This window comes from Bubalus kerabau, chromosome 1 (assembly GCF_029407905.1).
Source record: "Bubalus kerabau isolate K-KA32 ecotype Philippines breed swamp buffalo chromosome 1, PCC_UOA_SB_1v2, whole genome shotgun sequence".
Lineage (NCBI taxonomy): Eukaryota > Metazoa > Chordata > Mammalia > Artiodactyla > Bovidae > Bubalus > Bubalus kerabau.
In genome coordinates this window covers 229,661,202-229,682,364 of record NC_073624.1, presented here as the reverse complement: position 1 = coordinate 229,682,364, position 21,163 = coordinate 229,661,202, and the positions used below count along the sequence as shown (strand labels likewise).

General features: G+C 50.3%; 1 protein-coding gene and 1 long non-coding RNA gene across 9 annotated transcripts in view; both read left to right on the top strand.

Moving 5' to 3' along the window:
- Positions 1 to 485: 485 nt before the first annotated feature.
- LOC129635298 (uncharacterized) lies at positions 486 to 14,172 on the top strand. The gene is made up of 3 exons (XR_008706211.1): positions 486 to 973; positions 11,903 to 12,043; positions 13,987 to 14,172. It is a non-coding gene; the product is annotated as an uncharacterized LOC129635298 (long non-coding RNA).
- A 5,755-nt stretch (positions 14,173 to 19,927) lies between these two features.
- Positions 19,928 to 21,163, top strand: part of IL17B (interleukin 17B) — a 33,829-nt gene continuing 32,593 nt past the window's right edge. For 6 of the 8 annotated variants that reach the window (XR_008706198.1, XM_055558087.1, XM_055558098.1 and 3 more), the window contains exon 1: positions 19,928 to 20,066. The gene's annotated coding sequence lies outside the window, so the exon portion shown is untranslated. The remainder of the gene's footprint in view (positions 20,067 to 21,163) is intronic. The other 2 variants (XM_055558071.1, XM_055558080.1) reach the window with 1 other exon arrangement.

Here is a 21,163-nt window from a genome sequence, read left to right as displayed (position 1 = left end):
AGTTTTCTGGATTGGTTCACAGACAAAGAAAGTGCTGGGTGTGAGCTGCTTCTAGGACCAGCCCCCTACCCGACCCTGTGATCCTTCCTCGACAGATTGTCCCGGCAGCTTCCCCGCCCCCATCCCCAACCCCCGGCCCCCCCGCCCTTCCTCTGCCCTTGTGGCCTCCTTCCGCACGCTGATCACAGCTGGGCATCCCCACCTCGCCCCTGCACCACCCCGCCCCAGCCCCAAGGCTGCTCTGCCCCTCCGGGGGTAGGAGAGTGATGAGGGGTGGGCCACCCCGGGGCCAAGATCCAAGAGAATGCCGCTGCGCCAGAGGCCCTTGTGAAACTTTCCTGACAGCAGTGAGGCTGAAAATCCCCAGGCCTCCGCCTTTGTGGACTGACGAGGTCACGGCTCCCTTGCGCTGGGATCCCGCTCTCTGCCGCCCTCTTCCGGGCGTCCGTCGCCGGCGGGCGCAGAGGGGAGCCGGCCTCGTACCGCACCCCACCCGCTTCGCTGGGCTCAGGGGGATGCTTTCCAAGGCCTAGGATCCGAGTTTATTGTCTCTTGGATGCTTATTGCAGGTCTGACACTCTCTGGATGCCAGGAAGAGAAAATGAATGTATACATTGGCTCGCTGCTCGAAGGGGAAACTGAGGCCCAGGTGGGGGAACCCAGAGAGCTGGTTGCTCATACAGAATGCAGACTATCAAGTGCCCAAGGCTTGCCCTCCGGTAGCTTCATGGATACGGGGAGGCGGGCGAGTCCAGGCCTTTTCCTACTCAGCATGAACCTTTCTCAGTTCACTGGTCTTGGCTGCCCTACTAATTGGAGCAACTGGGCCAGACTGGGGAAGTGGGCGGTGAGGAGCAGAACGCAGCCTGCCTCTTCCGGGCGCCCAGGCCAGTCCTACAGCGACTTTGCTGAGCTGGCGGCCCACGCCCGGGTGCACAATGATGCTGACACCGACACACCCGGGAGCCTGAGGGTATGTGTGTGTGTGTGTGTTGGGGGAGGGGGAACCTAGGCGCGTCCACCCCACCCACTGCCTCTGCTATAGAGTCATTATCCCTCCGGGTAGAGGGAAACACCGAGAGGGGGTAGAGGGAAACACCGAGAGGACGAGTTGCCAATGGCCACTCCAGGTGTCCAAGCCTCTCCCACCAGACCCAGGAGCTCCCCAGGAGGGCTCGTTTGCTCTCACGGGCTGCCCTGGGCGTGTCCCTCCAGTGAGACAGGGCCACCTGGTTCCCAGCCTTGGGCTCCCAGAGATAGCCCACTCTCTTCTTTACTAGTTACTCAGTGCAGAAAAGGGGGAAGCACAGAGAAGCAGCAAGAAAGCAAAATCGCCTGAGGCACCAACCAGTGATCAGCCCCACTCCCCAAATAGGCCCATTCACTCTGCTGTTGCCTGAGTCTAAATGGATTCCTCCCCGTCCACCTTCTCCAGGACTGAACCTCTCCTTCCTGACCTCTCTGGGCAGCCTCACCCAGTCCACCAGCCACTGTCACTTGAACCCAGATTGTTCCCACCTCAAGGATAGGCCTCTGTGGCCTCCCTCCTGTTCTGTCCCTTCCCCCATTATGCCTGCCTCCATGATGGCCCAGGGGCCCTGTGGGGCAGTAGGGTCTAAGATCTCATTTCTAAGTGAGATGACTGGGTCAGCCACTCTCCTGCTGTGAAACCTGCCCTGGGTCCCAGGCAGACAAGAGAAGTTCTCAGATAGATTAGCCTGGCCTTCAAGGCTCCACCAATCCTGCCTAACGCCACCCCAGCCATTATTCCTTCCCTCTATAGGAATGGTTAGTTTCCTTTTGCGCTGGCTTCCCCTGATGTTTTGTGATCTAAGTGAGCAGGAGCTGCATCCACTTTATTTCTATGTCCCCAGTGCTTAGCTGAGGGCCTGGCACGGTTGTGGCCTCTCAGTAAATGTTCACCGGAAGGAACGTAACTGGTTGGGGTTAGTAATAATAAGAAGCTTTTAGTCAGTATGTATTATGTCCAGGCATTGTGCTGTATGCATTACAAGAATTGCTCGTTGTCCTTAGAACTACTTTCTAAGATGATGGTATTATTTTCTTTACTTATTTATATTTTGGCTGCACAGCTTGTGGGATCTTAGTTCCCCCACCAGGATTTGAACCCAGGCCCTTGATAGTGACAGCACAGAGTCCTAACCACTGGACTACCAGGGAATTCCCAAGGTGATACTATTATAATATCCATTTTCCAGATGAGAGAACTGAGGCCGAGAGATACTAAGTGATTTGATCAAAGTTATATTCAGGATTCCACCCAAGCCCATGACCTGCCCTAGACTGCTGGGTTTGTCTGCTCCTGCCTTGTAAGCACATTGGCTTCCTACTCCCTTTTCCCACACTCCTTCATCTGGGCCCAAAGGCTCTTCCATTCCGCCTTCTCTTCAGGCTCAGCCCCAGGGCCTCGGCAGTGCAGGGTAAGGCTCTGAGGGATGGTTCTGTAGCGTACAGGAACGCCTCTGTCAGAGGTCTCAACAAGATCCAACAGGTCAATTTTAGGTCCTGAAACAAGTTTCCGAGATGAGCTTGAACTGATGCAGCACTGGAGAGATCTGGCCTGGGAATCTCAGTCCAGGCACAATTCCAGACTCTATGTGACTCTGGGCAATGAGTTCAGCCACGCTGGGCCTCAGCTTCCACATCTGTACAATGGGCATGAGAATATCCACTTCACAGTGTCTGGGAAGATGATCTGTGAGCTGGCATGGGAAGGCACTTCATAAACTACAAAACTGCTAATGGAGGATGAGGGGATAGTGTTGCCTTGTGGGACTGGGATTGGCAGTGGCCTAGTTTAGAGGCTGGAAGAAGGGAGAGGCAGGCCAGATGCTGCCCAGACACAGGTTTTTCTGGTTAGGATGTGCACAGGGGGTGGAGGGAGAAGTAAAAAAGGGGCTGGTGAAGGTGGCAGGGCCTCTGTCAGGAGCTGCTGGGGATCCCAGAAGAGATGCTGAGTCACTCCCCTCTCCACTTTCCTTCTCTTTTTAAAGTCTTAATTGCCTTTTTCTGCTTACAAAAGCAGTGTATGCCTGTTGTATAAAGTTCAAACAACACCAAATTAATAAAGGTAGTTTCCTGTTCATGCTCCCCAGCTGTAAATGCTGTTGACATTTTGGTGTATGTTCTTCCAGATTTTTCTTTTGATAAATAAATAGATAGGAATTTCTATATTAATACAAAATCATTTTCCTAGAAGATAATTCAAAGCAGGGCAGAACTAGAGATTGTGTAGTCCTTCTCATACCCTTCTCAGAATCAGTCACTATTAACAGCTCTGTAGGTATCTCCTTGAACTTTGTATGAGCATTTATATCCATAAGAGGGCATGAATGAGGAGAGGCAGTAATGATTATAGACACAACAGCCAAGACTGCCAGGGTACAAGTCCCAGTCCTAACAGTTACCAGCTGGGTGACCATGGGAAAGGCATCTAACCTCTCTGAGCTTCATTGTCTTTCTCTGTAAGGTGAGAATAATGATAGCACCTTCTTCAAAGTGTGATGGAGAGAATTAAATGAAATAAAGCATGCAGTACTCAGCATAATACCTCAGTGAAGATTACTATTGCTGTAGACACACCTAAAGAGAGTCATTTTCTCTCCTAGGAAATTAGGATCATACCATGCATACTGCCCTGTTTGGTTTGGAGGCAGAATTATGTGGAAAGATTAGTCACAGGGATCCTGAAATTTACACTGAAGACAAGAAGTCTTGCATTTAGAGTCAAAGCATTGGTTGCATAAATGTAGGATGGAAGAAACCTAGATTTCCCAAGCTGAGTCACAACTACCTCTGTGATGTGACTGTGATGTGGGCTTGCATCAGATGTTGAGCTTTCCAAACAAAGGAGGTGATGGGTTTTCTGTAGCCTGGGCTTGTTGTCCACCTGAGGCTTCTGATCCCTTGAAGGTTTTTGCAGGCCTTGCCACATACATCCAGCTTCCTTCATGGTAACTTCTGCTTTAAATGTCTACAACTTCTCCCTCTCAATCTCACCTCCTTGGAGCCTCCTTGTCTTCTTATCTTCCCAGACTCAGGGAAGGTACCAAAATCAGACCCAGGAATGGTGGGGGCATGCTTTATGAGGGTCCCTCCATCCTGCAATAGCAAGGAGAGATAAGAAAGCCTTTCTCAGTGATCAGTGCAAAGAAATAGAGAAAAACAATAAAACGGGAAAGACTAGAGATCTCTTCAAGAAAATCAGAGATACCAAGGGAACATTTCATGCAAATATGGGCACAATAAAGGACAGAAATGGTATGGACCTAATAGAAGGAGCACATATTAAGAAGAGGTGGCAACAATACACAGAACTGTACAAAAAAGATCTTCAAGACCCAGATAATCACGATGGTGTGATCACTTACCTAGAGCCAGACATCCTGGAATGTGAAGTCAAGAGGGCCTAAGGAAGCATCACTAGGAACAAAGCTAGTGGAAGTGATGGAGTTCCAGCAGAGCTATTTCAAATCCTGAAAGATGATGCTGTGAAAGTGCTGCACTCAATATGCCAGCAGATTTGGAAAACTCAGCAGTGGCCACAGGACTGGAAAAGGTCAGTTTTCATTCCAATCCCAAAGAAAGGGAATGCCAAAAAATGCTCAAACTACTGCACAATTGCACTCATCTCACACGCTAGTAAAGTAATGCTCAAAATTCTCCAAGCCAGGCTTCAACAATACATGAACCATGAAATACCAGATGTTCAAGCTGGATTTAGAAAAGGCAGAGGAACCAGAGATCAAATTCCCAACATCCGTTTGATCATCAAAAAAGCAAGAGAGTTCCAGAAAAACATCTACTTCTGCTTTATTGACTATTCCAAAGCCTTTGCCTGTGTGGATCCCAACACACTGTGGAAAATTCTGAAAGAGATGGGAATACCAGACCACCTGACCTGCCTCCTGAGAAATCTATATGCAGGTCAAGAAGCAACAGTTAGAACTGGACATGGAACAACAGACTAGCTCCAAATCGGGAAAGGAGTACATCAAGGCTGTATATTGTCACCCTGCTTATTTGCCTTATATGTGGAGTACATCATGAGAAATGCCAGGCTGGATGAAGCACAAGCTGGAATCAAGATTGTCGGGAGAAATATCAATAACCTCAGATATGCAGATGACACCAATCTTATGGCAGAAAGCAAAAAAGAACTAAAGAGCCTCTTGATGAAAATGAAAGAGGAGAGTGAAAACTAAGAAAACTAAGGAGAGTGAAAACAACATTCAGAAAACTAAGATCATGCCATCTGGTCCCATCACTTCATGGCAAATGATGAGGAAACAATGGAAACAGTGACAGACCTTATTTTGGGGGGCTCCAAAATCCACCTCCTTCTCTATGGTCTGACACATCTCCCCTGTGTGTCTCTTGTAAGAGCAGATGGTGACTGCAGCCATGAAATTAAAAGATGCTTGCTCCTTGGAAGAAAAGTTATGAGCAAACTAGACAGCGTATTAAAAAGCAGAGGCATTACTTTTCCAACAAAGGTCCATCTAGTCAAAGCTATGGTTTTTCCAGTAGTCATGTATGGATCTGAGAGTTGGACTATAAAGAAAGCTGAGCACCAAAGAATTGATCCTTTTGAACTGTGGTGTTGAAGACTCTTGAGAGTCCCTTGGACTGCAAGAAGATCCAACCAGTTCATCCTAAAGGAAATCAGCCCTGAATATTCATTGGAATGACTGATGCTGAAGCTGAAACTCCAATACTTTGGCCACCTGGTGCAAAGAACTGACTCATTTGAAAAGACCCTGATGCTGGGAAGGATTGAAGGCAGGAGGAGAAGAGGATGATAGGGGATGAGCTAGTTGGATCACATTACCAACTTGATGGACATGAGTTTGAGTAAGCTCCGGGAGTTGGTGATGGACAGGGACGCCTGACATGCTGCAGTCCATGGGGTCCCAAAGAGTCAGACAAGACTGTGGACTGAACTGAACTCCATCCTGCCTCCGATCCTTCCAGGGTCCAGTGGACCCTTGCTCACATACGTACCTACCTCCCTTCACCTCCTTCCTCTATCTGTCAATGTGCAGTCCCTCTGCCACCCCAGAGCTAGAGCCCCATTTTAAAGTTCACTTTGATCTTTCGGATAGGCATTGTGATGGATTGAATGGTGGCACACCAAAAGGTAAGTCCACACAGTAATTCCTGCAATCTGTGAATGTGACCTCATTTGGAAAAGGGATCCTTACAGATGTCATTAAGTTAAGGATCTCGAGATAAAAAGATTATACTGGATTATTCAGGTGGGCCCTGATTTGGTGATAAATGCTCTTACAAGAGACAAACAGGGGAGATTTGTCAGACCACAGAGAAGGAGGCAGAGCAGAGCAGAGTGACATAGCCATGAGCCAAGGAATGCTCCGAGTCCCCAGAAAATGGAAGAAGCAAGAGCAAACTCCTCTAGGATCTTAAGAGGGAACCTGGCCTTGCCAACACCTTGATTGTGGATTTCTGGTCTCTAGAACTATGCGAGAATACATTTCTATTGTTTTAAGTCACCTAGTTTATCATAATTTGTTATGGCAGCTAGAAGAAACTAACAGGTAAAATATTCAGTTCATTCAAATGTCAAAACAAAACAACATAATACGTAAATATGAGAAGTCTTGCTTTTCTAAGTAACCATTCTTTATTAAGTTCTTTTGTATTTTTCTAGGATTTCTCTATGCAGATATAAGGAAACATGAGAGGGGAATATGTTTTGATTTCCTTCCCCGGTTTGAGTGATCTTTTCAAATGTATACCTGACTATATCTTTCACTGCACTTAGATGGGACCCAGACCATCCACTCAGCCTGGCCCTGTGCTCCCCAACCACGTCTTATACACCCTCCTTCACTCTACGCTGTAGTCTTCCTGGTCTCCTTCTGCCTGAGTCTTTTTTTTTTTTTTAATTAACTAATTAATTAATTCGGTGGTGCTGGGTCTTAGTTGTGGCACAGGGGATCTAGGATCTTTGATCTTAGCTACAGCATGTGGAATCTAGTTCTTGGACCCCCTACATTGGGCTCCCAAAGTCTCAGCCACTGGACCATCAGAGAAGTCCCTCACCTCAGAGTCTTGACACCCATCCTTGTTCCTGCCTGACCCCCACCCCCTTCCATCCCAGTGTCTTCTGGTCATCAGATCTCTACTTAAATGTCAGCCCCATCCCACCCCCCAGGGCCCTCCCCGACCTTCCAATTTAAAACAGCTCTCCTAATCCTGCCACTTCTCATTGTACCACTGTCCATTTTCTTCCTTGAATTTGTCACAATAGAAAATTAAAGATGTGGTGGCTGATTTGTTTGTGTCTCTCTCCTGCTCCAGATTGTAAATTCATGGAGCTGAGATTTGTTTTAATCACCCTTCCATCCTGGGCACCAGAAACAGTGCTTGGCATGTGGTAGGTTCTCTGTAAACATTTGTTGAATACATAAATAAGTACTAAAGGCCAACCACTTTCTGGAAACTGTGCCATGTATTAAAGAAAGGGCCTAAAGTAGTGAGTAGTGCTATTTTCTTGGAGATGGTTGATTGTTTTTATTAGGCTCTCAAAGGACGTCCTGACCCCAAAGAAGGGGTCTTGATTGTGCAGGCAGGGAAACAAACTTAAATTCAGTCTCAGAGGCCCACTGGGAGCCCTGGGCATGTTTATCTGGGAGGAGAAGAAAGAAGCCAAAGCCACTGTTTGTACATCTTTGTGTCAACTACAAATTGGCACTTACCAAGAGCATCACCAAGGACTGAACAACAAAGGCATTTGCCATCTGCCTCTACCGAAATTAAACTCATGCTGCTACAGCTATTGACCTTCAACAATCCCTGAGGGAGTTGAGGGTAGAGAGAGACACTGTGCTCCAGGGAATCTGGTGGGACAGGTCTTGGAACAGATTTTATGATCTCAATCCTTGCATCTCCTCATATTTAGAGAAGCACTAAATCTCTTCATGGTGACATCAGATCCTTATGACTAACAAAAAAAACCTTTTGTAAAATGAGTATTTCTTGGTATTGAACTCCCCCTCACCAAAACCCTGTATATTGGCCTTCCCCCACTGCCGCTTTGGAGCAGTCTCTCAGAGCTGAGATGCTGCCTCCCAGGCTGCAGTCCTCATTTTGCCCCAAATAAACTTCACTCACAACTCTCAAGTTGTGCATCTTTTTTAGCGTGGGCAGCAAAGGAGCTAGGGAAAATGACAGAGCTTTTACTCCAAGAGAAGGACTTCCCAACGATCCCTGCTGATCAAGGACATGGCCTGGCTGGTAAGATGGTGAGGTCCTTGTCACTGGAGGTGTACAAATTGATGTGCATACCCATCTGTCAGAAATTGTGGCATGAGCAGGCCAAGGAAACAGTTTTGGGATTTTAGAGTGGTATATGGATTAAGGCAAAGGGGACAGTTTCTAAATTAATATAGCTATGGTTTCTTCCAGGCTCCCACAGACTGGAGTGCAACCGACATGGCTCTTGATGTCCCCAAAGTGAGGCCACTTGGGTGCCATCCCCATATTTTACACAGAAGGAGCAAATTCAGACCAATCCCCTTCCTGCTGGGTTGATTTTCATTTTGCCTGCTTCCGTGACCTGGAGCGGGGCTGTCTAGGTCTGAAATGCCCAGACAGGCCTGAGTCCCCTCTTCTAGTTACTCTCCTTTCACAGCAAGGAGATTAGCTTGCACAGGCTGCCGGTCAGGCTCGTAGGACAGGCCCGTAGGACTCCTGGAGGCATGCAACCTTCCCTGGACTAGACTGTCTTCCTCTCGGCTTCCGGCTGGATCCCTCAGGGTCAGAGCCGTCCTTTTCACCTCCTTTGTCTTCATCCTCGGACCATGTGTTAGTCGCTCGTGTCCGACTCTTTGCAACCCCATGGACTGTAGCCCACCAGGCTCCTTTGTCCATGGGATTCTCCAGGCAAGAATACTGGAGTGGGTTGCCATTTCCTTCTCCAAAAAGCATCCTCAGACCATAGCCTGTAGCAATTTTGGAGTGCCCTTCTTAAAACAAGGATCAAGTGAGATCATGAGATGAGAAGTGTTTTGAGATGCAGTGCACATATGTGCTAAGTCACTTAAGCCGTGTCTCACTTTACGACCGCATGGACTAGCCCACCAGGCTCCTCTTGTCCTTGGGATTCTCCAGGCAAGAATATTGGAGGGGGTTGCCATGCTCTCCTCCAGGGGATCTTCCCCACCCAGGGATGAAACCCACATCTCTTCTGTCTTCTGCATTGGTAGGCGGGTTGTTGACCACTAGCGTCACCTGGGAAACCCCCTTTTGAGATGCAGAATCCTATGCAAATATGTTAGATAATGGTCATTGATAATAACAAAAGAAGTCCTTCTTTCTAAATTAGCCTGTCTTTCCAGGGTGGGCCACAAGAGGGCACCGCCTCCTTCTTGCGTGCGTCACGCCGCCTTCTTGGACACGCCCCCAGGAGGCACCTGGTCCCGGCTGCCCTGTCAGTAAAAGGAGGTGCCGGTTCTAACTGCTGGAAGATCTGTCACCAGACTTGTCAGGGGGTGCCAGTTCCTGCTCCCCACAGGACAGAGGCCCATGGCTTGCCTGGGCATGTCGGGACGTATTTGAGAGAGTGTTACCACATTATGGCTGTGTTCAGAAGTGGTCTCGACGCTGAAATTCTGGAAGAGGAGCTCGAGACCTCACACCTGTGTGTGTGTGTGTGCGTGTGTGTGTGTGTGAGCGAGTCCTCCTCACAAGGCGGAGTTCTCTGGTTGTCTCGTTCACTGCTGTATCCCCAGCAGCAGGCGCATACGGGTGCCCAGTCAAGAAGGCTGGCAGAGGTAAATGGAGAGGACACAGCTTTGCTGGACATTTGGTGTTGCTCCCACCCACCCCTCCCTCCACTGCGGGGAAATCTCAAACCATGGAGCAGAACCCGCCTGTGGGAGTCAGGAAGCTGCTTCTTAGTGATAATTCCCCAGGGGTGTGAGGGAATGTTCTAGAAGGACTTCAGCAGGACCAGGCCCGTGAGTTTGGAGAGGCCCCAGTGACTGACGCTCCAAAGCTGAACAAGAACAGGGTGTGTCGTCGGGGCGTGGGGTGTGGTGGACCGCTGGGTGGTGGCGGGGGAGCTCTCCCTCCTCCGGCCTCTTCCTCGGCCCTGTGGCTCCCCAGCTGCTGCCCTGGGCCTTGTGGGACCTTGGGCTCCTCTGCAGTGCGGCGCAGGCATGCAGGCCTTGTTTTGGGCCTCAAAGGAGCATCGAGGGGAGGCCCTGGGCATCTGGGAATCAGCAGGTAGGAAGTCATGTTGATTTTTTCCCCCTCAGAATGTATCGGAGTTTGGAGGGTCAGTGCCAAAGGTAGAGAAGTGTGTTTAAAATGTCCGCACAGTTGGGCATGATGCCTCTGGTGCAGCTGATATTGCATTCACCCTGATTCCTGGCACCGTGTGAGGTGTGATTTCAGAGTCTGTCTCGCCTCCTCCACTTGGTCAGTCACACCTTTGGGACTGAAGGAGAGAGGCTGCCGCGTGGCCAGGCTCCTCAGCCTGCGCCTTGGCCCCTGCCCGAGGGGACCTCACCTTGTGGGACGTTCTGCCTCCCCTCCCTCTTTGGTGGGTGTTCTCAGACACAGCCTGGCACCTTCCTGGAGCTTCTGACTATCCTGATGTGGGTCCTGGTTGCTGTGTAGCTGGCCCCTGGAAATGTCCAGCAGTGTGAAGTCACCTTAGGGTTACCTCAACTGGGGCTGTGCTGTGGGCTGGATTGTGTCCCCGCACTATGTTCATGATGAACATCTTAACCCGCAGTACCTTAGACTCTGACGATATTTGGCGGTAGGTCTTTAAAGAAATAATTTATGTTAAATGAGACCTGTGAGTGGGCCCTAATCCAACAGGACTGATGTCCTTGTCTGGAGAGATTAAGACACTGACATGCACAGACTGAAGACATGGGGAGAACACAGCTGTCTACAAGACAGAGAGGCCTCTGAGGAAGCCAGCCCGCCGACACCTTGCTCTTAGACTTGCAGAGTCTACAGCTATGATACAATAACATTCTATTGCTTAAGCCGCCCAGGCTGTCGCACTTTGTTACGGATGCCCTAGTGAACTAATACAGGCTGTTAGGCTGCCTTCACCTCCCCTGCCCTCCTCTCATGTTCCCAAAAGACACAGGACACAAGTCAAGGGTCTCACACTTTATTATTAGTCACAGAACACAGGAGGGACCGCTTGGGTTTCGCTGAAGGTTTGTTTTACCATCTGCCCCAGGGGAAGCCACAGGAGACAGCTCTACCAGCCAGACCAGGCCAAATGGCTCTCGAGAGAGGGGGCAGGGGCAGGTGACAAGTATAAACACAGACTTGATTTGACTCAGTCTTACAACTTGTCAGCTGTGTGATGTTAGACAAGTCTTTTAACGTCTGTGTCTTGGCTGCGTCATCTGTGAAGTGGAATAAGTGATAGAACCTATCTCACTGAGTTGGTGTGAAGATTGAATGGAACAACGCTTGTGAAAGTGTTTAACACAGTGCCTGGTAAGTTGCAAATACTCAATAAGTGGAAGCTATTATTATCATTTGGAGCAAATCAGATTTCTTCATGGTCAGGCCCGCTCCAGTCTCTGAGGAGGAGAGGGCCGGGAATCTGATACTTTGTAAATTGTCTGCAGCATGGCCTGTTAAGAGAGACAGCCTGATACATAAGTGGGAGCCACTTGGTCCCTGGGAACATGGCTACTAGACCCCAAAGTAAGGATCCTGCGGTCATGGCACCTCTTGTCTCTACAAACTCCATAAAAAGCACTAGGAAGATTTTGTGAAAAGTTCTAGTATTGCACCTGGGCCACATCAGGTTTCTGGCATTCAGCCAGCATTTTCTGCATCTATTCAGATGTCTTCCTTTTATTTTTTATTTTTGTAGTTTTTACTTTTGGCCGAGTCACTGAACTCGAAACAGATCCTGGCTCTGCCTAATGCTATCTGGGTGACCAGGGGCTGGTCACTTCACCTCTCTGAACTTCACCATCTCACTGACCTTCAGGAGTTTTGAGGACAAAGCCAGGTAATGTGAGTTAAATTAAACTGTAAATGATGGAGACATCATTGGTAATGAAATGGTGGATGGGTCTTAAGCTGGTTCAAAAGGAGTCTGTGTGTGTGTGTGTGTGTGTGTGTGTGTGTGTGTGTGTGTGTGTGTGTAGGACAGCGCAGTGTTCCTGGGTTCTCCAGGGTTGTGGCAGGCGTCACCACAAGAGGGCAGTCTGAGCTTTTTTGTCTTCTCTACCTTGATGAAAAATTACAAAATTTTTCTGTGGTATTCCAAATCGAACTAAAACTTACAGATTTTTAGTTTACGTTAACTGATCTAGTGAACTTTTAAAATAAATTATCATATATTTATTTGTTTATCACTAATGTGGATTTGATATTGTGACCCCACCCCTACCACTGCTTGGCATGCTGGGAAGTGGGATGGGGGTTGGGGGAGGTGGAAAGAGACACAAGCTTTATGGTGTCCTGGTTCAACCACTGCTCAACTGAGTGTCTGGACAAATTTCCCAAGAGTAGGACAGAGGTGAAGTTCCCATTCCAGCCTCACAGGATGTTGCGAAATGGACAAAATGGAAAGAAAAGCAATTTAAAGGTCAAGAACACAGTCCTCAAGTCCTCTTACCTCCAGTGCATGGCCTTCCACGTGACCTCATGCCGTGCTTGAGCCCAAGTCCCGCGGGGGCAACTTGGGGTGGGAAGGAGGCGAATCCAGCTGTTAAACCATGACCTCAAGAACAGTATTTCCAGGAATCCCCATCTTAGCATCTAAGGGATTCCTGGGAAAACTGGACCGTGAGGACAAGGTGAGAGAGTGGCCTTCAGCACCAAGGCCCTGCCATATCCCTAAGGACCAGCTGGGGTTTTCTTCTGCATCCAGCCCCATCTGCAGAAGCCAGTGTGGCCACCATGTCTGGCGGGATGTGGATGATTGCTTCAGGGGAGGGGGTAGTGCCTGGAACTTCAGTGGCCCTGGAAAGTACCTTCCTGTAGTCAGAGGCCATGTTGTCGACCAGAAGTCATCTGGTAACACCCCACCCCCCGCTTCAGTTGCCATGGATTGTGTGTATTCCTGAGCCTCCAGCCAGAGGGAGGGTTCTACTCGAAACCACCTGGACAGTTCTGGTTCCCAGTCTCTATTTGGCACCTTCCTTACTGGTGACCTCCAGCAACTCACTTAACCTCAGTTTTCCCTAATTATAAAATGGGATGGTATAGGACCTACTTGAAAGGTGAGATAAATACAATGGTGGGGGGTGGGAAGAAGAGGAAGGAAGTCTATAGGATTACTGGAAAATGTCTCAGTCTGTCTTTGCTAAAAGTGACCCAGGATGTAAGGACAAGACTAGAACAGGATTTATTGTGTTCTCCTCCTGCTCCCCCAATCCCAGGTTCCCAAGTCACACGCAGTGGGTAAGAACATGAATCTGAAGGCAGACAGATTAGGCTCCAAGCCCAGCTCAACATAATTTATGTGTGACCTTGGGCAAGTTGTTTACCTGAGCTTCGGTTTTCTCATCTGGAAAATGGGTCAATAAAATCCACCTCCCAAGCTTGTAGGGAGGTTAAATAAAATTGTGCTTAGCCCAGTGGTTTCCCTCTGCTATTTCTGACTAGTCTGAAGCCCCTGAGAGGGATCAGATATTTGGGAGATGCTTGGATTAGTTTAGGCAACACCTCAAAGAGTAAAGAGCTGGACTCAGAGCCCAGGACCTTGTCTTTAGTCTGAAAGATTTTTTAGGAATTGACCAGTTCACAAATGATGAAGTGTTTCAGCTTTGAATCAATAGCAGCTCTCTAGGACTTAGCATTAAGAAGGATTCTGAAGCCGCATCTGAATGCTTTAAGAAAGCATACCTTGACTGATTAGCCGGGTCTGCCATGGGCTCAGGAGAAAGCAGAGTCAGGGTACTGGGTAATGGCTACCACCGAATGCTCCAAAATCTCATATTACAGATGAACAAACTGCGGTGCACAGAGGAGTCAGGACTTGCCCAGAATCATGAAGCAGATAGTGACACAGATGGGACTCAAGTCCAGTGCTTCCTCAGCGGACATTCTGGAGACTGGAAACACTCCCGTCCTTCCTGGTGCCTGCAGGCACCACACCACTTACCACTTCTGGCGACAGCTGCAGAACAACTTCTCCCTTCCCGAGCTACAGTGCTTCATCTCAGACTCCCAACTGACCAGAGATGCAGCACTGCACCTCAGGCTGGGAGACAGGACGCTACACCGCTCTGCACCAGGGGCCGAAGGCAGGGAGTCCACCCTAGGCAGGAGAAGGGGCATTAGAGGGGCCTCGGCTCCTCCCTCCAGGTCCTGCCCTGGAGGCTGCTGCAGCTACACTGGGTGTGCTTCCTGTCCTCAGCCTGGCATCTGAGCCCTCTGGGACCAAGCTTCACCCTTCCTTTTCTTTTTAAACAGTTTCGTTGAGATACAATCCTCCTATTCAAATTACACAATGAAATGGTTTTTTAGTTCAGTCACAGAGTGGTGAGTTGGGTTTCCCTGATGGCTTAGTGGGAAAGAATCTGCCTGCAGTGCAGGAGATGCAGGAGATGAGGGTTTCATCCCTGGGTTGGGAAGATCCACCGGAGGAAGAAATGGCAAACCACTCCGGTATTCTTGCCTGGAAAATTCCATGGATGGAAGAGAGCCTGGCGGGCTACAGTCCATGGGGTCACAAAGAGTTGGACATGACTGAGCGTGAATCCAACAACACAGAGTGTCACAAGCATCACCACACTTTTAGAACATTTCATCATCCCAAAGGTCCCTCTACCGCCCCACCACCCCTCACCCTGGGGGATGGTCTACCTTTTTGACTCCATACCTCGTCTTTATGCTTGGTGTATCCCAGCCAAATGGCACATTCATGGTACTTTATATTTTATATCATCAAACATTTGCTTCAGCCTCCCACCTGGCTTCCCTTGCTTCTGCTCCCGCCAACTTCCCACCCATCCTTCCCAGCCATCCTCTCAGAATGATTTCTCAAAATGCAAATGTGCCCATATTTCTCCTGGGTTTAAAATGGTAAAAGGTCTCCTTCTGGCTGAATTCTAAAACCCTTACAAAAGGCTATAGGCCTGCCCTATCTAGCCCAGCTGGGCTGTCCCTCTTGGGCCCTTGCCCTCTTTTTCCACTCCTCCAGGGAATCCTGTGCCCACCACCTTGGGGCTCTCAGGAACCGTGTTACTCCCTCTCACTCCCCTGCCCATCTCTTCTTGGTGGGATGAGTCTCTACTTAAATGGCCACTTTTCCTGTGAAGCCCTCTTTGACTTTTTCAGACATCAGAATTCCCTGGTCCACATCCTTTGCCCTCTTTCTTTCTTTTTTAAAAATTTAGTTATTTGACTGCATTAGGTCTTAGTTTCGGCACGTGCAGTCTTCGTGCGGTGTGTGTTGTGGCATGAGAGCTCAGCTGTTCGGTGGCATGTGGGATCTTAGTTCCCTGAGCAGGAATTGAACCTGAGTGCCCTGCTTTGCAGGGCAGATTCTCCACTACTGAACCACCAGGGAAGTCTTCTCTGCCCTCTTTCTCATCCTTGATTGCATTTGTGATGGTAGATGCTTAATATGTGTTGTCCGAGTGAATGAATCATGTTCTTCAGCCACGTTCTCTCCAGTGTCAGAGCTCTTTGCCTTTGGGTCTGACTGGGGTAGAACTCCAGTTCCCTGAGGACAGCACCCATGTTTGTTTGTGGTGGGGATCCCTGGGCCTTGTGAAGCCCTTTGTACATGGTGAGGGACCCCAGGGAGTGCTGCTGGTAGATGACTGAATGGCCATGTAGATCATTCATTTTCCTCTTAAGACCTGTTTAGGTGGGAACCTCTGAGTGAGCAGGCAGAGCCCTGTACCCCCTTCTCCTGTCCCACCAAGATCTCAGGGCAGCCCTCCTGCACTGCTGATACCACTGTGATGGCCTTGATGCTGGATGACATGTACTTTCAGGGATGTCTGAAGGGCGGAGGGGGCCGGCAGCCTTTTCTCAGGGCTGGGAGAGAGCAGGAAAACACTCACATCCTTCAAAAATTAGTGTCTCTTATGCCTCGGATGGAAATCTGACATCAGGCCCCAAACAGCAGAGTGTTTTCCTTTGGTCTGCCACTTGGGGCAGGTCAGCCCCTCTATGAGGTATTCCCACCCAAAGAACTGCCTTCCTCTAATATGAGTAGGAACTTCTTCCAAACTGCGTTTGGCTGGGGAGTGATTCCAACAACAGGACCCAGCTTGGGGGGTCCTGGACAGCCCAGTCTGTCTACTCTACTCTCGGACTGCTCCCACTAGTTCTGCAAGAGAAGATGCCTGGCCTGGCCAACGTGGAGTTTTCAGTAAGAAGCAGGGAGGGTCGTCCCCCAGAAGTGAGCCTTTGCTGCTGGGAGGCCAGCTGATAGGCCAGACCCTGCATTCCTCGGTGCGGGACTCTTGCCAAAGCTCTTTCACCTGACCGCTTTTGGCTTCTCGCAATTTTGCTGCATATGTGGCCTGAGCACAGACTTTGTAAAACACAGTGACCCAGGCTGTTCCCTGTCAGTTTGCTTCCAGTCCTTGTTTTCTGGGGGGAAAGAGCCTCGGTTTGGTGCTATCATGTCTCTGACACTTTTCAGGCTCCTGTTTATCTCCCTCAAGTCCAGGACCTTGCAAGCCATTGCTCAAGGGGAACGAGTAAGAGTGCTGCTGCATATTTACTGTCTCTCTTATCTTTGTTATCTCCTAATTATGGACAGTATTTAGTTTCCTATTTTAGGTATTAAAAAAGACTTATCTTAAAATTTAAAATCTTATGATTGTTTGCAGATATGGCAAAAGTTAAAAAGGGGGCATCTGAGAAAAAAAAGGGGGGGTGGCATCTGAGTGCCTGCCATTTGAAAAACCACCCCTCCATGTTTAATCTGCAGAACAGCTGTGCGGTGGTCAGGAGAGCCTTATCATTGCACATGGTGAGCCAGGAAGGGGAGGAGACGGTTCCAGGGTCACAGCCCTGCTTGCACTAGGGGAATTGGTGGCTATTTCCAGCACACCCCGTTGGGCTCAGAGTATTGCCGCAAAGATAGCAGCTCTCCTGGGTGCAGAGACAGGAAATGGATGAGAGGCATTCCCACGCTCCTGTGGGAAACTCTGACACCGGGCCAGAGGTTGAGGCCTTTGACCAGGGGAAGGTATTTGCTTCCGTATCCTCTGTGGCTGTAGGTTGCCTGGTTCTGTTCCTTTGTCTCTAGAAAGACCACAGTGACGCTGATGGTAAAAAGAATGATCATGTTTTGAATGTTTTCATTGTGCTAATCCCCATGCATCCCAAGGTTCCATGAGAAGGGGATTTTCTAAGGGCACAGAGCTAGGAGCCCAGCTTGGGTTCCTATCAGAACAGCCACCTCAGGATCATGACTTTTAACCTCCGTGCTGAACATCTCCTCCCCTGACCCACTATACCAGTCTATCAGGGTTGAGGACAAGGTCTAACCATTTCATCCATCCATTTAGTAAACCAAATGCGTCTTCTACGTGCTGAGGGGACAGGCCTGAATCTGATATGGTCCTTACCCTGGAGGAGCGCAGTCAGGCTGAGATGGAAGGATAAATGCCCTTGGTGAGTTGAATAGGGGACAGACCCAAGTGGCCTAAGAGAGAGCCCAGAGAGGACTGCTGAAGGCTTAGGTTCCTCCTCCCTGGGGGAGCTAGGAGGGCTTCCTGGAGAAGAAGGTGGTGCAGCTGGATTGGGAGGAGGGCAGAGGTGCAGGAAAGATGTCATTCTGCCACTCTCTGGCTCCAGGAACTCCTCCCTTGAGTTTTGTGTCCTTGCTGGGAGGCAGACAGAGCTGGCCTTGACCCCATTTCTCCTTCAAATGAGGCCCCACTGAGAAGGGGGTCTATAGCTCTCCTGTCCCAGTTACTCCACAAGAGGCCTTTCCTTGCTCTGGGTCCCCAGTCAGGAGATGGGTCCCACTAGGGAGACTCAAGGGGTGTGATCCCTTCTCACAAGCACCTCTCACTGCCTCCCTGTTTCCCATTCCATCAAAAGAGGCAATCGAACAGGTGGCCTCACAGTCTTACCTGGCAGAATCTTACCTGGTGCTGGCTGTCCACATCCTCCTACTCCCAGAGGACGGACTGTTTTTTCTTCCCTGTTCCCCACTGTCTTCAGGAAATGTCGCTTGGCCCCGGGGGGCAGCCTGTGTCTTCTGTCGGGAAGCTCTGGGGAGGCTGGGAAGGAGAAAATAAACAGTGGCTGTCTGGATTTTCTCGCCAGGCCTGAGCGAGGAGACCTTCCTGGCTCCTTCCCTTATATGGCCAGGCTGCTCTGGGCTGGGAGCCTGCCGCTAAGTGCCCCCACCCCCCGCCGTCTCTGTGGGCGGGGGGCCACCACTGGTCACCTGGGACTCTGGTGCTGCAGAGGCTGGGCAGGACTCAAGACGGAGGGCAGGACCCAGGACATGTCCCTGTGGGCCTTGCACAAACTGGCCAGCTGTTGTGGCTCTGGGCTGCTTATGGTGAAGCAGGTCGGGGGGCAGGGGGAAGGGATCCACCTGGTTATGACTTAACCCCCAGTGTGACCCTGGCCGAGCCCTTTCACTCTCCAGGCCCCTGTGTCGAATAAGTGTAGGGGAAGTAAGAATTAGTCCTCACAGTCAGTCTCACGAGGCGGGAGCTTTTGTATTTTCCATCTTACAGGTGGGAAAACAGGCTTCAAAAGACTAAGACCACAGCTATCCAGTTAAAAGGAGAGCAAGGCAGGATTTGAACTCGGGGATGTCTGACTTCAGGGTCTGTGTTCTGAATGGGCTGATTGCTAAGGCTCCTCTTGGTGATAATTTCAACTGCTCACACATGCCATATGGAAAAGGGATTCTGCTGGAGCTGCTCCCCAGGAAGATCAAGGGGCGGGGGTCCCAGTGCTCAGTGATCTGGCCAAAAGTTGACTGTTCCATTAAGCCATGCAGGCAGAGGCTGCAAGTCATTCCCCAGCACCCCACATAGGGCCTGGTGCAGACTCAGGGCTCAGGACAGGAGGGCTATGGGATCACTGAATGAATGAAGCTCAGTAGTCACATCTGTAATATGGGCACAATGTCCTAACTCTCTGGCACATTCTGAGGATCAAATAAAACAACGGATGAGAAAGCATAGAGGTGCCACTTTTATGATGGCGTCCTCTCAGTTCACAGATTTCGTCTCCCCTCTGAAGTGCCTGTGTCTCAGCCCCAGGGCAATTGTCTCCTAAGTGACCGGTTCCCGCTCAGTCCAGCTGTGGACCGAGATTTGGGGGTAGATCTGCTCGGGGTCTGGGATCTGGCAGCAGTGACCGGGTGACCGTGGGAGAGGTTGCTGGAAGGGAGGGAGGGAAGGGAGGTGGGGCTGGTTTGCTGGAAACAGCTCAGAAATGAGCCTCGCATAAGCACGAACATCCTGTGTGCTCTTGAGCTAGCCCTGGAACCTCCCTCAGCCCATCCATCATCATGGCATTCTTTGGGACCCAGGCCCCCTTCCCGGGGCCCGGGGGCGGGGTGAGGGGACCAAGGAGGCCGACCTGTCAGCATGGCCGAGAGACCGCAGCTGGCTGCTCTGCAGGCCTGCTCAGTGTCGGAGCCGACAGTGTGGGGGAGGAGGCGCCTGCAGCCCTCCTAATCCAATTTGTTTGGACCCAGTCTCCGAGGTTCATTTGCTAGTGAATGAGGGCCAGGTGTGTGCGCTGTGCTGGGGCGCACGTTTGCATGCACGTGTGCGGTGTGCAGAGGTAAACAGGTGTGCTGTGTTATATAACCCAGGCCTGGGGCACCCTGTGTCTTTGGCATATCAGCTCCTTCCCAGGGTCTTGCTTCCTCTGTTCACTTCCAAGTCTTCCTCTTTTTTCATCTTCGTGAGATCTGAGTGGAGTCTCTTCCCCATCCTGGGCCTCAGATTCTCCACCTGTCTTATGGAGCTGGTCCCTAACCCTGCCTGCTCCACGAACAGCTGTAAGCGTGGGAAGAACGTGATGGACGGTGAACACAACTGCGTGGGTTTCTAGAGCTTCACCGTGTTCCAAGCGCTGTGAGTCCACACACACACCTGACCCTCTCAAAGCCCTGAGAGCTGCTTCTGTTATCAGAGGCTGACAACCCGATAGCCCCGCATCTACCTGCTTTCAGAATCCGACCCCGTTTACTCCTTTCCAGGGAAGATGACCACCATCCTTACAGCTCCCACAAGTCCTTTAGTTTTGGTAGCATGCAGGCTCTGTGTTTGTTGGTTTGTAGGGAGCATGGGATGGGGGTGGATTCTTGGCTCCTGGTGGGTTTTCCCTTCCTTGGTTCCATTTCTTTTCACCTACAACCCCAACCCAACAGCCTTGACTTGTCCTCAGCCCGTCAGTCAACAGGGCCTTCCTTGTTAACACTTCCCTTTCTGAGGCCTGCTTTCATGGTCATTCTGAGGATGGGATGGGGGGTTTATTGCTGGCGTGGTGTAGAGGGGAGGATGTGGGTGCCAGTGGGTGGGGAGGGGTGGCACTCACAGTTCTGTGTCCTGGGAACCCACAGCCTGCCCTCCTCGGGCCCTCAGGAGGCCCTTCTCTGGGACGTTTGTTCTGTCAGTGTGAGGGTTGAAAAGGGGTGGCTCCCACCAGCCAGTGCCCTTGCCTGAAAGGAACAAGGATGCCCCCATCAGAGAATGTTGGGTTGCCTGTGGATCCTGACCAGGCTGCTGGGCTCCGAGGGATTGAGGATGAGCCTGGGCTGCTGCTGGATCCGTAGATGCCTCAGGCTGAGTCTGCTGGGATTTTCCAGGCCTCAAGGCGTCTGTCCTTCTGTCCCTGCTGCTGCTAAGTCGCTTCAGTTGTGTCCGACTCTCTGCGACCCCCATAGACGGCAGCCCACCAGGCTCTGCCGTCCCTGGGATTCTCCAGGCAAGAACACTGGAGTGGGTTGCCATTTCCTTCTCCAATGCATGAAAGTGAAAAGTGGAAGTGAAGTCACTCAGTTGTGTCTGACTCTTAGCGACCCCATGGACTGCAGCCCACCAGGCTCCTCCATCCATGGGATTTTCCAGGCAAGTGTACTGGAGTGGGATGCCATTGCGTTCTCCGCCTTCTGCCCCTAGGCTGCCATTCTCTGCAATGCTTGCCCGGCTTTCAAAGGGGGCTCTTCTGA